General features: G+C 36.7%; 2 pseudogenes; both read right to left on the minus strand.

The window, feature by feature from the left end:
• Positions 1-9,560: 9,560 nt before the first annotated feature.
• LOC106973255 (synaptobrevin homolog YKT6-like) lies at positions 9,561-10,157 on the minus strand (annotated as a pseudogene).
• Positions 10,158-11,544: 1,387 nt separating this feature from the next.
• Positions 11,545-11,643, minus strand: LOC113594451 (uncharacterized; annotated as a pseudogene).
• Between the last annotated feature and the right edge of the window lie 8,400 nt (positions 11,644-20,043).

Here is a 20,043-nt window from a genome sequence, read left to right on the forward strand (position 1 = left end):
TTTGAAACAGTATATATACACAGCAAAAAATAAGTAAATATGCCTCCAACACAATACGACAGTGTGTAAATGGATTGTGCATAAAGAGAAATTAGCAAAGTTCCATTTAATCTTAGAATTATAATGAAAACCTCAGTGTATTGCTTCTTCAGTTTATGATTTAATTTGAATATCATATGGAAGAAGCTACTGAATACATTTGCTAGGTTGATTTCACTTGTCATCCTGGTAACTTTTAGACTGACGGATGTGTAGGATGTCTGGACAATCAGGAACAGGGGGAACTAGTAACAAAGCAGGTGTCAACTGCTCAGAATAAAATGAAAAAAGCCAAATCCTCTACTTTATAACTTGTTAATAGTGTTTGTTTTTTTTTTTAAACTGTAGCACTAACTCTTCATTCTATGGAGATAAAAGATTCTCACAGTGTCTGACTTAACAATTTGCAAGACTTTTTATTCTCGGACTTATTCATTAGCATATTGTGTGAAACAATTTGTGACAATTAACTTCTGTAATAAATGTCTCCAGTAGGAATAATCATTCCTTTCTTCCTACTCATTCACTAAATGGGTGACTGCTGTAGGTCAGAAAGAAACATTATCTCCTATTTTGTAAGAAATCTACAATTTCTTTCCCTTACGAGTCACTTACTGCTACTCTTATATTCTTACAAGGAATATTACAACTCTTGCTGGTTCTGCACTAAGACTGTTGCAGCTACTATTACTACTATTGTTGTTGTTACTTTATTTCCTGAGTGAAGACATGGGATTGCTCAAACAGATGATTATTTGTTGTGCCTTTGGTTTTATTTATTTTATGTTTTTTAGAAATTGTATTTTCTGCCAACCTTACTTCTGTTTTGTTTGCCTTTGTGGAGGAGCAGGTTAAGACCACTCAGTGGTTGTCTCTCTCCATTCAGTGTCCTGAGCAGTGGGATCCGCAGGCCAGTCCTCAGGGGGCAGGCTGAGGGTCCCAGGCTTCAGGAGGGAACTGATGCATAGGCACAGAGTGCACCTGCACACCTTCACACCAGTCTCTGATTTTAGGTTAGTAGCAGTGAACTCAGGAGCTGGAGCAGTCCATTCATCCCTGAAATCCCTCTTTTTCAGCATCAGCCTGGTCTTCCTTTTCAAACGCTTCAAGATTTCTGTAGAAGTAGAAATCAGGCCTCACCTCCCATGGGTTCCCGGGAAATGTTGCCACGCATGTGCCAAACTTCCCGAGCCAGCATCCACTGCATCAGACCCATTGAGTAAGCTCTCTTGTTGTTGAAAGTGATGTCAGTGTCCACATGGTGCAGAAGAGTCTGTTACACAGAGTGACAGTAGGTAGGTTAACATAAGATGTCTCTATGAGATGCTGGTGGTCAGCCCTGGGATCAGTAACCACCAGAAGTCTGGGCTCCTGCCTGGATCTGGTTAGTGAAGGTTCCAAGACTGAAGCCACCAGCAACATGAGTGGCTCCAGTGACTGGCAAACTTTGGCATAGCTCAGTAGCCAGTGTTCCTGGATGATATGACACTGACATCCAGGTTTTCAGTGGCAACAATAACACAAGCTGCCAGCAGAAGCTTCTCCCAGGTTCTCTTCAGAAGGATATAGCTGCCATCACTTTTCCTTTTGTAGCTGTACTGTTTCCATTTGGAAGTCAAAGTTGGTGCCACCTAAGTAGGTTCCTGCTGCAAGGAATTTGAGGACAGACTCCTCCTTCATTTGCAAGAGATTGAGGGCTCCAGACATTATGAGAGTTTACCTTTAAGTTACAGTGGGCACGTAGAACAACACGGTATGCAGAAAGGCTACTTTAGTTTGTTTTAAAAGCAACAATATAAATGTTTCTAGTAATGTGTACTGTCAAGTTCCTTCTTCTCTTTCAGACTCACCAATGGTCGGTACGCATGAACTATGAGACTTTGTTAGACTGCTTCAGAAAATAAGTCAGAAAAAGAAGGGTCTCAGGCTTCTTGTCAGAAACAAATCATTATAGAATATGGAGAGATGATTTGGTCTCTCAGGGATAACTATCAGAGAGGCATCACAGCTCTTCTAACGTACTTTCCTCCTTGCGAAACCTCCCACCATCTCCTTTCTGTCTGTGTGTGTGTGTGTGTGTGTGTGTGTGTGTGTGTGTGTGTCTTTCTACATACACATTATAAATAATATGGTATATATGTTTAAATTACATATATAATATTTGCAGAAACCAATACACAATGTACGTAATCTCACTGAGTTTTACTTTGTAAACTGATTAACACCTTGACATTCAAAAAGTATTTTTTGTATTGGTTCAGAACTACATACTCTGGGGCCTAAATAGATAATTAGTACTTATCCCCTAGTATCAGCCTTAATATACTTAAAACACTTCCAATTTTGGGGTTTTTTGAAATATGTAAGGCACTAATATACTTATAAATCTTCTGTATTTTCCCTCATTTGTAATCTCTTTGTATATGTCACATCCTGTTACTTGGGCTTCCAAGTAACATTTTTGTTTTCTTAGATCTAAGATAAGTTGTGAAAATCACAGAGTAGGTACCAAGGAATTGTAAATATAACAGGCTTTTTTAGACAAAGGAAATAAAATGGCTGACAAAGTTTAAAGCTGGGGGTAAGGCTCAGAGTAACTGATGGGGTAAAAGAGTCTGTGAGGTTAACTTGAGCTTATTCTGAAGGATGGACGACTGTGCATGCCCGGCTGTGAACTTTGAGTTTTAACCTGCAAAAATGAGCAGCCATACAATGATTTTAAGTTTCTGAGTAGGATGACTATGATACTTGAGTTATAGGAAGATAATTCTGAATGCCAAATAGACTACAGAAGTGTTGTCAAAATAACTTGAAAGAGAAAAATGGTGGCTTGAAATAAATGGTTTGATATGGATGTTAGACAAAGAATGATTAAAATTTTCGTGTACTCATTGTCTTACTCTAGGTTCCACAGAACACAGAGCCTGAGGTAAAAGCTATGTGCTAATACTTTATGAGGTAGTACAATACTAGGGTGCTGGGTTGAGGGAAAAGGAGAACAAGGTAGGAAGGAAGAAGAGCCAGTAAGAGAGTAAAAGGTTGTATGATGGTGATGACAGAGAGACTAGGTGAAGGAAACAGAAATTCATATGCAGATCAAATATGGATTCCAGTGAGTATGCACTGCTGCCCCTTCTGGGGGGAGGGTGGGAAGGTGTTTGAAATAGGTGACATGACACTAAGTACATAACCAGTCCTTTTGAAGGATGATGATATTCTAAGATCTGTCACTGGTGTCGACTACTGGCAGGTTAATTGTATGGCAGTAGCAGTTACAGTTAGCTAGTTCAGTTAGCGAGTTAGCTTGCACCTACAAGTGCAAGTGCATTTATTATGGCACCCATGCACTGATTCCATTTTTCACATGATTGTGGTGTCCGTGGACCATTGCCCAAACTTGGGTGGGATAAGAAGGCTTATTGAAAGTCACGGTGTCAGTCACTTTTATATGCGTTACATAAAAAATAAAGATCCACATGCCTTTGCTCACTGCCATGGGTCTATCCATATGTCTTTCCCCAGAACTCTGACTTTTTACCTTCTAATTTTTTTTTTCCCCCTTCCCAAATCAAGACCTTTACCTCTGTCCTGGGGGCCATGTATACTCATTCTTCTGGCCACTTCTCATCCCTAGAAAGTGATGACTAAGTGACCGCACACAGTTTTGCTTACTGAAACGATGTCCTTTGTAAATGCACTTTAGTATTTCCCCTTTGTAGGGCTATAATGAGGCATCAGTTCCTTCTCACCTAACACAAACATATTGCAATAATCCATCTGTGAGTGGGTTGAAATTCATCCTACTTTATCAGTTATAGACAACATCCATGAATTCCTAAGTATAAGCTGAAAGTCATTTGTATAAAGAGATAAGTGACATAGGCATCAGAATTGCATGTTCATGTAATTTAAATATGCACTTGATCTGCTTGGTACAAACCTTGACTGTGATGTTCCAATTTCACATGGATCCTTCCTATTCTGCTTGACAATATGCCAAGATGATATGGTAAAACATCCCTCAAAATGGACAGTTCCAATAATACAGCCACTTGGTGTTCCTAGCAAAGAACATTTCTTACTAGGACCATAGCACCCCCTCAATTCATTCCTTAAGCGATTGATGAGGGTATTATCTATGCTATTCTGAAAATTATAGACTTGTAGTGGGTTCTTAGCTCATAAGTGTTAAATCTGTTTTACCTTCCCATATTCTCAGAGTCTTCTGATTTCAGCCTCACCACTATGTAAAGGAAGTAACAACATTTATTCCTAATTTAAGATAATTGAGTGGAGGATTCAAACAGTCAATTTAATAGGTTATTAGGATATTTTAGGAGTCCTTATAATGGATATAAATTCCCCAAGGTAAGTAAATTGTCTCCTATTAAAACCTATTTCCAAACCCTTGGATGTCTCCTATTAAAATATAGTTCCTGGGGTGCCTGGGTGGTTCAGCTGGTTAAGTGTGGAACTTTTGATCTTGGCTCAGGTCGTGATCTCACAGTTCCTAGGTTCAAGCCTCATGTTAGGCTCCATGATGAGTGTGGAGCCTGCTTGGAATTCTCTTTCCCTCTCTCTCTGACCCTCTCCTGCTCATGCTCTTTCTCTCTCTCTTTAAAAAATAAATATAAATAAACTAAAACAAAAACAAAACCAAAAAAAAAACCCACCATATTTCCCAACCCTCAAGATCTATGTTGACAGGTCATGGCCAGCAGACATTAGCTGGGTTCTATACGTCCTTTAATGTATAAGCTATTTCCTTTTAGAACAGAGATTTTACTTTCTTTTTGGTTTGTGCTTAATCCTGAACTTGTAATTGTCTTAGAAGCAATGAGGGAACTAAGGAAGGTTCTTTTATGGAAACAAGCTCCATCTCTGTGTCTGATTCAAGTGGGTCATTTCAATTTTACCACTCAAGGAAGGGACTGCCTTTCTCTAACAAGGGGGAGGAGGCAGGCAGCTTCTGCTGAAATAGTGAATTCAGTGGAATTTAGGAATTCAAATTTAGCAGACTTGTCAATCCATATTCCCCATCACAGATTTCAGAGTTCTACTCTTGTCCTATGAGAATCCTGACATTGACAAATGAGATTTGTTAATTATATCATATAATCTAACTCCCTTACAATTAGGTTCTACCTTGAGATTGCAGCTCCTGAAGAATTTTATAGAAGTTACTAATTGTATGCCATGAGATATCACTTGATGCCCAGGTATTAGAGGAATTAGCTGTTGAGCAACCTGTCATTGTCCCATACAGCCCTAAGATGACAAACACCACACATTAGTGCCTTAGTTTCCACCTGTACCTCATCAAATCATCACTGTCTTGATTAGCAGCTCCTGGCTTCTGTTGAGATGGCCAATTAATACCCTTATCAAATTTGGCCACATCTTTCATGTTCTAAACAAGATTTTTTTACTCCTTTCAATATGGATAGGCTAAGAACTTCTGAAATTTTTAAGTTCTGCTTTTTTATTAAGAATTCCATCCTAAAATCATTTTTCTTGTCACATTCTACTAGAAGCATTCAAGAGAAACCAGCTGCTCCTTCAACACTTTGCTTAGATATTGCCTTCACCAAATATCTAATTTCATCACTCTCAAGGTCAACCTTCCACAAGACACTAGGACAGGAACACAATTCAGCGAAACTCTGCCATTTTATAACAAAGAATCACCTTCTCTCCAATTTCCAATAACATGTTACTCATTTCTGTCTGTAACCTCATCAGAATGGCCTATACCATCCATATTTCTACCAACATTCTGTTCACAACCACTTAGGTATATACTCTAAGATGATTGAGGATTTCTCCGTAGCTCTCCTTTTTTCCTTTGCATTCTCACCAGAATTGCTTTTAATGCTCCTTTCACAGAAATCTTGTCTTACTCTAGCATGCAACTCCAAAGTCTTCTAGCCTTTACCTATTTACTAAGTTCTAAAACCACTTGCACTTTTTTAGCTATATGTTGCAGCAGCACTCTGCTTCCCAAGACTAATGTATATACTTGTTAGGGTTTTCCAGAGAAACAGAATCATTATGATATATAAAGAGATAGAAGAGAAAATGTATTACAGGAATTGACACATGAAATTATGGAGGCCTGGATATGCCACAACATGTCATCTATGAGCTAGAGAACAAGAAAAACCTTTGGTATAATTCAGTTCAAGCCTGAAGGTATAAGAACCAGAAACTCCAATGTCTAAGGGTAGGAGAAGGATGATGTCCCAGCACAAGGCAAGAAAAAGAGAATTTGCCCTTCCTTCACATTTTTATTCAATTCAGGCACTCAGCAGATTGGATGATGCCTACTACATTGGTGGAGTGATTTTCATTACTCAGTCTACTGATTCAAATGCTAATCTCTTTCAGAAACACCCTCACAAATACATCCAGATAATGTTTTACCAGCTATCTCGGCATCCTTTGGCCGAGTCACATAGAATTAAAGAACAGAACTGAATGCCTTCTACTACCATCAGCTTACTTTGCTTTGTTCACAACTATTTTCAACATTATCAGGTGCAAGCATAGGCACTGTTTCCCCTTTCCTCATTCAATTCCTACCATTGGTTTTGGCTTTAGCTCTTTTTTTCCATCTCGCTTTTTTTCTTCACGCTTTGCCTGATAATGAGAATTAAACCGGAGAGTAAGTGATTTGTCTATTCCTGTATAGAAAATGTCTGAACTAGGAGTAGATCTCAAGCCACCTCAGTCTCTCCCCACTCACAGTGTGGTAATATTACCAAGATTATTGGGAAGGTCATATTATTGCATAGGTCATGCTGACAAGTACGAATATCTGTTTCAACACAGATACAATGCCTATAGCATTAGTAATTTAAGTAAAAATGGGCTTTTTCCCCTTCATTATCTAGAATCTAGATATAATATGCATAGAGTATACACATACATTTAAATTATATTATTATTATTATTATTATAATAAAGAATCAGGAAAAATATCTATTTTTCTGATTTTCCTTCTTCTAACATAATAGAATACACATGTGCACAGTAGGCAACCAGATGTTCCAAATAAATTTTGCCTTGTTTATGATTATATAGACATACATATGCCTGTGTGTGTTTATTATAAATACATTACTTGTTACTGAATTATTTAGTATCTATGTACTGCTATTGTCAAGTCTTTAAATAATCCTCATTTTCCCTTTTTTTCTTTGACTCATGGCTAAATTTAGAACCATAGCATTTGCTTATTGTTGAAGTACTGATTGAAACAGAAGGTAACTGTATTCCCAAATATGTATGTATGTATGCATGCATACATATATATATGAGAAAGACTGAAATAGCACTGAGGAAAAATTATGGCAGTATAGACTGTGTAGTGAGATCATCAGAAATCTTTACATGTTTCACAAGGACTGTATTCTTTGGTATCATGATTTAAAGTATACACAGAAAATAAGAGAAATTGAAATTCGTCCTGAGTAAAGGACCATCTTAGCTCCTTGATCCATATAAGTTTGATGAACTCTGCATTCCTAGGGAAGAGCAACAGTCATGCTGAGGGCAGAGAGATATCTATAAATGAGACCCTGATATGCCTTATGTGATTCTAATACACTCATCTCCTTCAGTGCTTTTACACATATCCATCCAGAGGAATTAAGCAAGAAATATTTCTCTGGAAATTTGTTTTAAATCATTTTCCAAAATAAAAATAATTTAAAATTTCAGGTACTTAAAAATTTAAGTAGAATTTGTGCAGAAATCTACATTTTTGTCTACAGTATTTGATTAGAATACAAACTAAATAAAAAAATGTTTACAGTTGTTTTACTAACTGTATCAAATACTAAAGCCTATACTGCACATATATATCTATGCATGCTTCCATCTGTGCTCCCAGGTACTTCATTTCATAAATCAACCTTCCTTACCTTTTCTAACAGTCTGAAACTGTTATGTAGAATGGAATGAGTTATAATATCATACTTTCTAGTATTCATAACTTAATTTTAAAAAGTCATTTAGCAGAAAAAATACGAATTAAATATTTCTAATATTAAAGATAATGCTAAATTTATCATGAATTATGTCTAAACAAGTGTTATATTTAAAGAAAGAATATGATTTCTTTTAAAAAAATTTTAGGTTTATTTATTTCGAGACAGAGAGTGTGCACAAGTGGGGTATGGACAGAGAGAGAGGAGAGAGAAAATCCCAAGCAGGTTCCATCCACACTGTCAGTGCAGAGCCCAATGTGGGGGCTCAAACTCATGAATCGTGAGATTGTGATCTGAGCCAAAACAGAGTAGGACGCTTAACTGACTGAGCCACTCAGACACCCTGTAAAGACAGAAGATGGTTTCTGAACATCCTATATAGTTGTTCTTAAATCTTAAACATCCCATAACTTAACTCTTGGCCTTTCAAAAGACCCAGGTAATCTTCCTTACCTTAGTATTTTTGCTTGTACATTTATTTTTGGTGCTCATTTGAACTCCTTCATACCTGTAATTGATTCTGGAGGGTTTGGGGGAGAATTACACTTAAAATAATATTGCTTAGGGAAAAATCACAACTTTATAAAACTGATTCCAATAATTTCCTTCTCTTTCTTTTATGGAGAAATCCAGAAAGAAGTTCCCACAAAGCTGCAAATTTGATTAGTTGTTAAACTGATGACTCATCAAATTAATAAAGTCAGAAAACTTCTGGGTGATAATTGAAGTACAGAGAACAAAGACTCTATATGCAACATCCCTATAGCTGTATATGATTTTTTGCTCTGGATCCAATCAGGAAAATATGGTACTCTTGGGAAATTTACTTTATCTACAGACTTGTAAAATTCCATTGGGTAAATTTTTATTCCAAAGAAACTAAGACAGTGTATACATTGGCTAAGCCAAGAGCACTGCTTGGGGAATTTAACTATTTTGCTCAGACTATCACTGGCCATCTGTTATTGAAGAGAGGTCTTTAGAACTTGAATTACCTAGGCAGGCTAACACTGTTGATAGAATAACTTGGCTAAATACTGTGTTTTCCATGTCCATTGTCAATTTGTTAGACATACTGTATCAGGAATGAAAAACAGGTTTTGGTTTTTTTTTTTTTAATTTCTTGGTATTGATACTGCATGTTTGTAAACTTATTCAGTCACAGCAGAAAATCCTTGTTTCAAATGTGTGTGTGTGAAGATCTTGCTGTGATGGCTGAAGTTCATTTTTTTTAATAAAGCATGATTTATTTGTTCAAAAAAATGTTTTAATCACTCAGAGTTTATGGCTTCATTTGGCCCAATAATACACCTCTGAGGACCCCACATGGATCTTTCCAAAAATTACCAGACATGTAAATTTGAAGTGTTACAGGCCCTTCCATGACCCCTTAGGTCCTGCCAGTGGGTCTAAAGAGAAAAATGAGAGCGTTTCTACGTGGATCTTCCCACAGTGGCTCTGTTTCTCTGGGCTGCAGTGCTGATGCAAATGACTGGGACATTTCAGCACAGGAGCCTCTGCACAATGCCATCACATGATTGCACAGCATGAGTTCTCTTTCTGGGCCATTTTATAGAAGGCTTAAGGCTGTTCCCAGCACTTGGGATTTGGACACCAGGTCACCCAGCTTCTCCCTTTGCTCTAACAGAGACTCCATTGTGTTGTGCAGCCTGATTTTGGTCTCATCCAGCTCCATCCTGTACCTTAGTCATGGGGTTAGTTTCTCAGCAGTTCTTGTATCTACTGGGGCTGCCATCTAAGGGCTGCTGAGTGGATGGTAGCAAGAGATCCGACTGGCCACTCTAGACTGTCTACCTGCTTGGAGAATTCTTCTAGTACCTTCTCTAGAAAGGTAAGAGCCATGCAGGGCGGCAATTCACTATCTGCAATGACCACTCCTGCCAGACTGTGGTTTCACACGTAGACGTGGCACAGATATTCTTGTTCTTGGACAGAAGCTCTGCTGCCTTATGCTGAGTGCTCCACAGCCCGTTGATCTGTGAGGGTCATGACTTTCTGATCACTGGACCTCTGGAAGAAGCTGAAGGAGCACACATCGTATGTGGCTTTGAGCAGCACCACCTTGGGCTTGCCTTTGTACAGGACACTAAGGCTGTACAGCTTCATGGTGCAGTGTCCCCCATCCCTGCCCCAGAGCCATGGGACCAGCGCCCCTGGGGACTGCCTCGGGCTGCTGAGGGGTCTGACCTATTGAAAACACCACCTGAAAAATGATTTATCAAGTAATTTAAGAAAATAAACATTTGGCACAGTTTGCTCTGAACTTTAAAATGCCTCAATATTAAGCATTTTGGAGTAGATATACTTTTTTATTGTCTAATTTGCTCTGTGAAGATCTGAAACTTCTAGCTCTTTTCCGTGTGATGAAAAGCATTTAAAAAAATTTCCCACAATAAAGTAATGTTAATGGTGAATGTTAGATTAGGTTAGGTAAACAACTTTTCTTTGTGAAAATCAAAAGAAGAAGTAACAGGTTATCAAAGATAAAATTTAAAATTATTGTATTATCTTCATCAACAAATCCTTGATAGTTAATTATAATAATATAAAACACTTGTTTTTAACACTTAACATGGACCAAGAAAGGAATTTAAATGTCTCATCTACATAAAGTCATTTTATCCTTGTAAAAACTATATTATTATAAATAAGTCAGGAAAAAAAGATTATTTTAATGATTTTCCTACTTTTAATAGGACAGAGTGAGCATACATGGGGACAGCAGGCAACCAGATGCTCCATAGAAATGGGTATTTTGCCTCATTTTTCTGATTATATGCCAACATCTATCAGAGTACTCAGGATAATAGTATTTGTGAGAAAATTAATCTGAATAAATGAATGAAAAGAACAAAAATAGAAGCATTTTAAATATTACATTGTGACTATGCTTGAAAATACTGCTCATGTCATTTTATTTGCTGAAATGATTCTGTATAACTGCAAAGCCGCCATTGCCCACATACCTCAGGATTTTCCATATGCAGGGGCTGTCCTCCCACAGTTAGCAAGAGGCAGCAGTAAGGGGAATAAATAGGAATATGAGGGTGGATGATGACATTCCATGACAAATGAGTCTGATGGTCTCATTTGTTATCATATCCAGTCATTGAACATGTGCCAATTCTTGCTCCTCAATGAAATTTTCTTTCTTCCTAAATTCTGATAATGGGTTTTATGCAGAATTCTATAAAATGATTCACCTAAATAGGAAAGTTTACAGCAATTTGAGTCAACATGCCAATGGAAGAAACAACACAGGTGCTTTGATCTTTTTCTTCCTTAAAAAATATCTAAAGATTTTAATGTCATTTAAAAAGTTTTAAAGGGCATTTTTTAATGTGAAAATGTACTTTCAGTATTAAGACTTCATATTTGTATGTAAATTTAAGCTCAGAGATAAATTTACAAAACTTGAATTGTTATTTGATCAAAAGGGTTTTGAAAATTAAGCTGATATAGTTCCAATATCCCTCTTCCTTTTTTTTTTTTTTTAAATACGGAATGCTTCACAAATTTGGTGTCATCCTTGCACAGAACTCATGCTAATCTTCTCTGCATTTCAATTTTAGTGTATGTGCTGCCAAAGCATGCACTCTATCATCCTTTCATGACAATATGTTCTTTTGTTTCTTTGAGATTTAATCTCATGGTAACTGTTTGGAAACATAATATGGAAAGAAGTCTAATGAACTTATGGAACATGTTGGTTTTGGACAGGTAAAAGAATGAAATGGTCTGAAGGGCTTGTTATAAATGCATATGATAAATTAGTCTGCCAGATTTAATAACATGCTTTATCCCTTTCAATTAAAGCTACTATGTGCAGATTCAAGTACCTTTAACGTTTATTTATTTTTGAGACAGAGAGAGACAGAGCATGAATAGGGGATGGTCAGAGAGAGGGAGACACAGAATCCGAAACAGGCTCTAGGCTCTGAGCTGTCAGCACAGAGCCCGACGCGGGGCTCGAACTCACAGACCACGAGATCATGACCTGAGCCAAAGTCGGCCGCTTAACTGATTGAGCCACCCAGGCGCCCCTCACGTACCTTTAAAGACTGAATGTTATGTGGATAGATGGAAAAATGATACTATCATTGGATTCCATTCTCAGTAGTATTTCGTATTTTTTCAAAAGCTAAAGCTTAACTATATTTTTAATTATAAGTTATTTTTAAGGTTTAAAACAGTGAATTTGTGGCAAAACATGTCAAATTAACCTTTAAAAAATGGAAAATATTTTATATATAAGGATACCGTTTCTTCTTCCCAATTTTATTAATTAAAAAAAAAACTTAAATTGTTGTTCTAAAACACCAATGAGCTATTTGATTTTTATCTTGGAAAAAAAATGAATGTATATAGATGGCACACATTCTTTTACTCGGTTGCATATTGAAAAAAAAAAGATGAGAAAAATTAGTTCAACTTTGATCTCAATTTAGCAGTAAATATCAATGCAGCTTTCCCAGATGTCTATAGTTTCAATTTTTAACTACTAACATAAGAAACTGAAGTCTTATTTTATGTAATTGGCTTTCCCATGAAAACTGTAGCTACAATTGAGGAGTTTTGCCTTTATACTTGATTCAGTAACAGCAACAAAAAACGGTACTGCCCTAGGAAATGACACACAAGAATCATTTACATATGGGGCCTCATCTAACTTCAAGATTATTCTGTATGTGAAGTCTGCAGTAGGATTGACTCCACAGACTCTTTATTAGCCTACTTTTATCATCACACTTTTATGCCTTTAATAAGATGTTAAGTATTCTTTCTCCTTTTTTAAAGTTTGTTTATTTATTTATTTATCTTTGAGAGAGAGAAAGAGAGAGAGAGAATGAGAGCACAGGAGGGTCAGAGAGAGAGGGAGACAGAGAATCCCAAGCAGGCTCCATGCTCTCAGGCTCACAAACCATAAGATCAACCATTAGAGTTGAAATCAAGAGTCAGATGCTTAATCGACTGAGCCACCCAGGCACCCCTGTTCTTTTCTCCTTAAGTGAAACGTATTTTACTTGATAAAGACATGTAGAAAGGTACGTGTGTGTGTGTGTGTGTGTGTGTGTGTGTGTGTGTGTGTCTATGTTGACTGATCTTTTCATAATGTGCTGTTTTACATGTTGATGGCATTGTGCTGTTATAAACTGAGCCTCACATTCATGAGAGCAGAGGGCACAGCCAATGTTGATGACATCTGCCAAATTGTTATTATGGAGAATTTCCTGTTGAGTCATTGCATTATGGGTCAGAGGGGAGGTGGAGCAAGGCAGAAGCATGTGAATAGAAATACACTTGGGATATAAATCAAAGAAGAGAGTACTTCATTTTAGGTGTGACCTACAAATCTATGAAATAAGTATAATCTTCATTCTAAAGAAAAGGAAACTAAAGTTCAGGAAGATGAAGTCATTCATTTAGAGTTCTAATGTAATATCGGAAGCAGGATTTTACGTCTCAACGTCCGATTCTATTGAAATTAACCAAACATGCAGAAAAATTTAAAAACAGACAAAACCAACAACAAAGCCCTCCTTCATGTTGGCATTGCTTCTCTATCCTAGACACGTTTTCCATTTTTTCTTGATGGACGTCAAGCAACAGGTTTTATTCCTGATATTTGTTGTCAATATAATCTCCTCCTCCAACCACTGTTCAAAATTTAAAACTATACTAATTAGCAACAGCTTGAAACATACCACAATTTGGAATTATAGAAAGGGAAGGGGATCATAGTTTGACAAACAACAATTAAAGAAAAACCATCTGGAAGAGATAAAAGTGCTGAGGAGATGATCCAATAAATGTTTCTCAATAATTTTATATGCATAAACATCCAGGAGATAGGAAGATGAATATAGATATTGTAAAATAATTATTTTAGATATCCATTCTCTGGTTCTCTTAAAGCTAGACTCTTCTTTATACTTTTATAAGGAAAATACATAATCATAAACTATAGTCAGATATAAACTTCAGTATCTCTGCTAAAAAGAAGTATGTTAATTAAGAAAAATATAACAAAGTCATTTCAGAAAACATGTATTTGATGGTAATAGCCTAAGAATTTAACATGCTTATGTGTGTTCCCTTGTCACTTCACTCTACAGCATGATGGCACAGAAAGGGTCTGGAGGCTTGCCACTGGAGAAAGGAAAGGTGGCAAACCTATAAATTACTCTTAATTATCAAAAATAGAATGCATAAAGTGACTTTCACACTCTTGAGTATAAAACACATCAAAAGTTACCATTAGACATCCTCTTGCAGCTATAATTCACTCACTTGATTTTACAGAGTTCTCAGTGTGCCTGATTTCCTTGGTCTACCTGTTTCTCTCTCCCTGCCACTCATTATCCCTATTATTCCTCTCCCATTGACTCTTCAGTTGGCACATTTCCATACTCCCCATTATGCTTACAAATAATCTCATTACAAGAGTACAGCTCACCAAAGAGCACCTGTTACATCAAGGGTAGAACTGACATTAGACTCACTTCACCATGGGCAGTATTCAAGTGTTTTACTGGAAATATACCCTCACGTCTGGTTGCTACTCAGTGGTTAAGTACATAGCCACATTATTGAGATCAATTATTACCTGCCTGAGCTAGAAAACAGTTTACAACATGATGAGAGGGTGAAAAGAATAGTGCTCAGTGAAGCGATCATTGACTGAAATATCAAGTACCTCTTGTGTCAAAGTGCTAACAACGTATAATCTAACAGCAATAGTGTTTCAAGATCATACCCCATTACCTAGGGGTATTTATTCAGCATAATATCAAAGACATGTGTAATCTTTGTGACTACAGAGACCATAAAGGCCCAGTTAGCAGCATAACCAAGAAATTAAAAGACGATAAATAGTCCATGATTAAATTTTCATTTCCCATTCTTGATTCTGTTTACTATTCCATTTTGATCGATTTTTTTTCCCTCACACTTTTGAGTATCAGAGGAAACTGGATACACTTGGAAAATGATGGTTTTAGTTTGAAATGAAGAACACACCCACCAAAAATCTTGGTTGAACTACAGCTAAATATCAAAGAAAAGGACACACACACCTCCTCACTCAAGTACCTCCTGCCAAGAGAACCAGGGCTTCCCTCCTGCTTACATAACAGGCCGGCAAGTCATGCACACGCACTTCTGAAGAGTGGCTGGTAGTGAAGGGAAAGCAGCAGGGGCAGAGGGGCTGGTGCGGAGGATTCTTGGTAGAACGTGAACTGTACAAAAGGGTCAAGAGAGCAGCTGTTAGCCCAACACAGGACCAAATTAGTGGCATGGGATATGCCTTTACAGGACTGAGTTGGTGGCAGAAGGCAGAATGCAAGTTCTGGCAAACTAATTTTATTTTTGTTTGCATAGTACATTTGTAAAATTGCATAAAAGTAAATTTTATTTCACAGTTTTTAAAATTTTTACATTTTATTTTACAGAGAGTTGCCTGCTTTCTATATTGAATTTGTTTCCTTGCTCAAGAACAGAATACACCTCTTGATTAAACCTTTACTTTCAAAGTCAAGGTAACCTTTTTCACAGTCTGAATGTCACTTGAGCCTTAAAATACAATGATTTTCCTTTCCAGAAGAAACAGTGACATAGTGGTGAAACTATTCCAGCACTTAAATATGCTACAAAAGCCAACATACTAAACCAAACTAGCAATCCCTTTCTCAATCACTTAAGTGGAGAGATAAATGATTCTTTTTCACAAACACATCTGCTTATCTTAAGGGAGTCTAGAAATTAGATCACTACCTTAAGCAACATTTAAGAGCATTCCTATGTCTCATGAATCAGGAAATGTTAACTTATAGGCATCTTCTTTACTGTAAATCAGAGCAAATGATTTTCAAGGGAAATTTGTGAAGTATAGTTCTAAAACTTATTTGTAAAAATAATGTGAAGGTGAATCAGCAACTAAATATAAGTGAGTTTTAAAAGAAGATTAAGTCCTTTAGTTTCTGTGATCCATGAATAATTTTTAAATCAAAATTTCTTATAATATTTAAATAATATATAATGCATTAAAAATAATGCTTTACTGGGGTGGCTCAGTCAGTTAAGCACCCGACTTCAGCTCAGATCATGATCTCATGATTTGTGAGGTCAAGCTCCGTGTTGGGCTCTGTGCTGACAGCTTGGAGCCTGGAGCCTGCTTTGGATTCTGTGTCTCCCTCTCTCTCTGCCCCTTCCCTATTCATGCTCTGTCTCTCAGAAGTAAACATTGAAAAAAAAATTTTTTTAATTAATGCATATACTACATCTACATATACTACTATAATACTAGTATATAATCATATACTACATCTAAATAGAATCATATGTACAAAAACTTTACAGACACAGCAAAATATTCAACATGAGAAAATAATATTTTGATGAAAAACAATGATGCTCTCCTTTCTGTATCCAAAATTTTCTAACTTTGGATAAGGGATATTTTTATAATACCAATAGAAGTTCGAGCGTATTAATTAGTGACACTAACAATACTACTGGGTAGTTGTGTTTACCATTCCCTCCAAATATTGTTAGGATTTTCTCTAGTAATTACTTAGGAAACTGCAATACTTCTGAGCATATTTATATTCCAGAAGACTTCCTAACTTTCTCCTCTGAGAAAGCTCAGAATATGATAGGAAATTTCAGATATAATAAACAAATAGTAGGGCAAATCTTAATGAACATAAACATTCATTGTGACCAATGTCCTCCAAAATTCTAATTTAAAATAATCCTGGAAACTGGCGAGGATGCAGAGAAAGGGGAACCCTCTTTCACTGCTGGTGGCATTGCAAACTGGTGCACCCACTCTGGAGAACTGAATGGAGGTTCCTCAAAAAAAAAGAACTGTCCTATGATCCAGCAATTGCACCACTAGGTATTTACTCAAAGTCTACAAAAATACAGATTTGAAGGGGTACATGTATTCAATGTTTATAGCAACATTATCAACAGTAGCCAAACTATGGAGAGAGCCCAAATATCCATCGACTGATGAATGGATAAAAATACATATATGTGTGTGTGTGTATATATGATATATACACATACACAATGGAATATCACTCAGACATCAAAAGAATGAAATCTTGGCATTTGCAATGATGTGGATGGAGCCAGAATGTATTTTGCTAAGCAAAATAAGTCAATCAGAGAAAGACAAATACCATATGATTTCACTCATATGTGGAATTTAAGAAACAAAGAGATGAACATTTGGGAAGGTGAGAAAAATGAGAAGAGAGGGAAAAACAAACCACAAGAGACTCTTAACAAAAGAGAACAAACGAGAGTTGATAGAGGGTGGTGGGTACGAAGATGGGCTAGATGGGTGATGGGTATTAAGGAGGGCACTTGTTGTGATGAGCACTGGGTATTGTATACAAGTGATGAATTACTGAATTCTACTCTTGAAACCAATAATCCACTGTATATTAACTAAAATTTAAATAAACAAAAAAATGGAAATTGAATTGGGAAACAGATTTTTTTCTTCTTTTAAATCATTGCTTACATTTTAAAATTCATATTAACAGAATAATGAAGGTTTGGTTACTTCTTTTTTTTTATTAAAATTTTTTTAACGTTTATTTATTTTCGAGACAGAGAGAGACAGAGCATGAACAGGGGAGGGTCAGAGAGAAGGAGACACAGAATATGAAGCAGGCTCCAAGCTCTGAGCTGTCAGCACAGAGCCCAACGCGGGGCTAGAGCTCACGGACCGCAAGATATGACCTGAGTCGAAGTCGGCTGCCTAACCAACTGAGCCACCCAGGCGCCCCAAGGTTTGGTTACTTCTAAGTCACTGTAGTTATTTTATCCAAATTATATATCATACCTGTAGCTATTTCTACAATAGCAAATAATTAAAAAAATAAAATTATATTTTTCTGGACACTAAGTTAATAATCCCACAAAGTATTAGAATCAAGAGTATGGTAGGTCCCAGAAGTATTAAGTAATAACCCATCATGAGCACAATTACAAAGCAGGGTGGCAAGCATGTGCTACTGTGGTTTGTGTACCTCTCCACTGTACCTGGTGGGGTGGGCTAGTAGAACCTGAAATGCAGCCTATGCGCTGGCCTGGCATGAAGCTGTGCCTTTTTCTTTAAATAGTAGTGGCCTTTGCTTCTCCAGGCCGAGTCTCTGGCTATCCCAGGAGCAGCAGTGAACTTTTTGTACCAGAGGTAACATACAAGGTGTATCTCAGAAAATCGAGATACACCATCATTTCAACATTCAACCACCATCAAAGTGGTTAATAACAAGTATCTGTGTGCTTGAATGTGTGTGTGTGTGTATTTAACATACTTTTATATAGATATATTGTGTGATTTCTTTTTTTGTAATGTTTATTTATTTATTTTTGACAGAGACAGAGAGAGAGAGAGAGAGAGCAAGCAGGGGAGGGGCAAAGAAAGGGAGACACAGAATCCAAAACAGGCTCCAGGCTCTGAGCTGTCAGCACAGAGCCCAATGCAGGGCTCAAACCCACGAACCGTGAGATCATGACTTGAGCTGAAGTTGGGCGCTTAACGGACTGAGCCACCCAGGCGCCCCTATTGTGTGGTTTCTTACTAGAATATAATTTCCTTGAGTTCAGGGAATATATCTGAATTATAATGGTAGCCTTTACAAGTCTGAGCTCAGATTTCAAAAAACAATAACTATATACATATATGAATCATATCTGTAAACAAATATATTTTAGAATATGCATAACATATTTTTATAATACTGTTATAAACACATGATCTTTAATCTGTACACAAAAATCCAAATCCTTAGAATGACAGCAATTATTATTTTGTTTGAATCTTGTTTGACATCTATGCAATATATACGTATATAGTGACCTGATTATTTAAAACTTTGTTTGAATTCTTAGCTATTACATTAGGTAACAATGTTATCAGTGTTGATTATGCTTAAATAATACAAAATATCTTTAAAAAGAGAGAAATTTTGGGGTGCCTGGGTGGCTCAGTTGGTTCAGCATCTGACTTTGGCTCAGGTCATGATCTCACAGTTTGTGACTTGGAGCCAGCGTCGGGCTAGGTGCTGGTAGCTCGGAGCCTAGAGCCTGCTTTGGATTCTGTATTTGCCTCTCTCTCTGCCCCTCCCCCCCCCCTCAAAAATAAATAAACATTAAAAAAAGTTTTAAAAAAAAAGGGAGTGGAGCACCTGGGTGGCTCAGTTTAGGCATCCAACGTCCACTCAGGTCATCATCTCACCGTTTGTGGTTCAAGCCCCACATCTGGCTCTGTGCTGATAGCATGATCCAGATTCTGTGTCTCCTTATTTCTCTGCCCCATCTCCCACTCACATTCTGTCTGTCTCTCTCAAAAATAAACATTTAAAAAAATTTTTTTAAAGAGAGAAGCATTAAAATATGGTTAGAATAAAAACATAGTTTGAAATAGACAAATCATATCCCATTTCTTAAATGATGTTTGATTTTTATACATTTCTTTCAGATTATATTAGCCAACAGTGATTGCATATTGCCAATAAAAAAAAAGAATTTAAATTAACCTTATCATCCCTATTCCAACTCACTCTTTGTTAGCATCTTGGGTTCAGTTTTTCTTTATTTTAATTTATTTCAAGTTTTTATTTAAATTCTAATTTATTAAATTATAATATATAGTGTAATATTGGTTTCAAGAGTAGAATTTAGTGATTTATCACTTACATACAACACCCAGTGTTCATCCCAACAAGTGTTCTCAATACCCTTCACCCATTTAGCCCATCCCCCACCAACCTCCCCTCCATTAACCCTGTTAGTTCTTTATAGTTAGGAGTATCTTATACTTTGCTTCTCTTTTTTTCCCTCTTCTCATATGTTCTGTTTTGCTGCTTAAATTCCACATATGAGAGAAATTATATAGTATTTGTCTTTTTCTGACTCACTTATTTCACTTAGCATGATACATTCTTGCTCCATCCACGTCATTGCAGATGGC

Source organism: Acinonyx jubatus, chromosome C2, assembly GCF_027475565.1.
Source record: "Acinonyx jubatus isolate Ajub_Pintada_27869175 chromosome C2, VMU_Ajub_asm_v1.0, whole genome shotgun sequence".
In the NCBI taxonomy this organism is placed as follows: Eukaryota; Metazoa; Chordata; class Mammalia; order Carnivora; family Felidae; genus Acinonyx; species Acinonyx jubatus.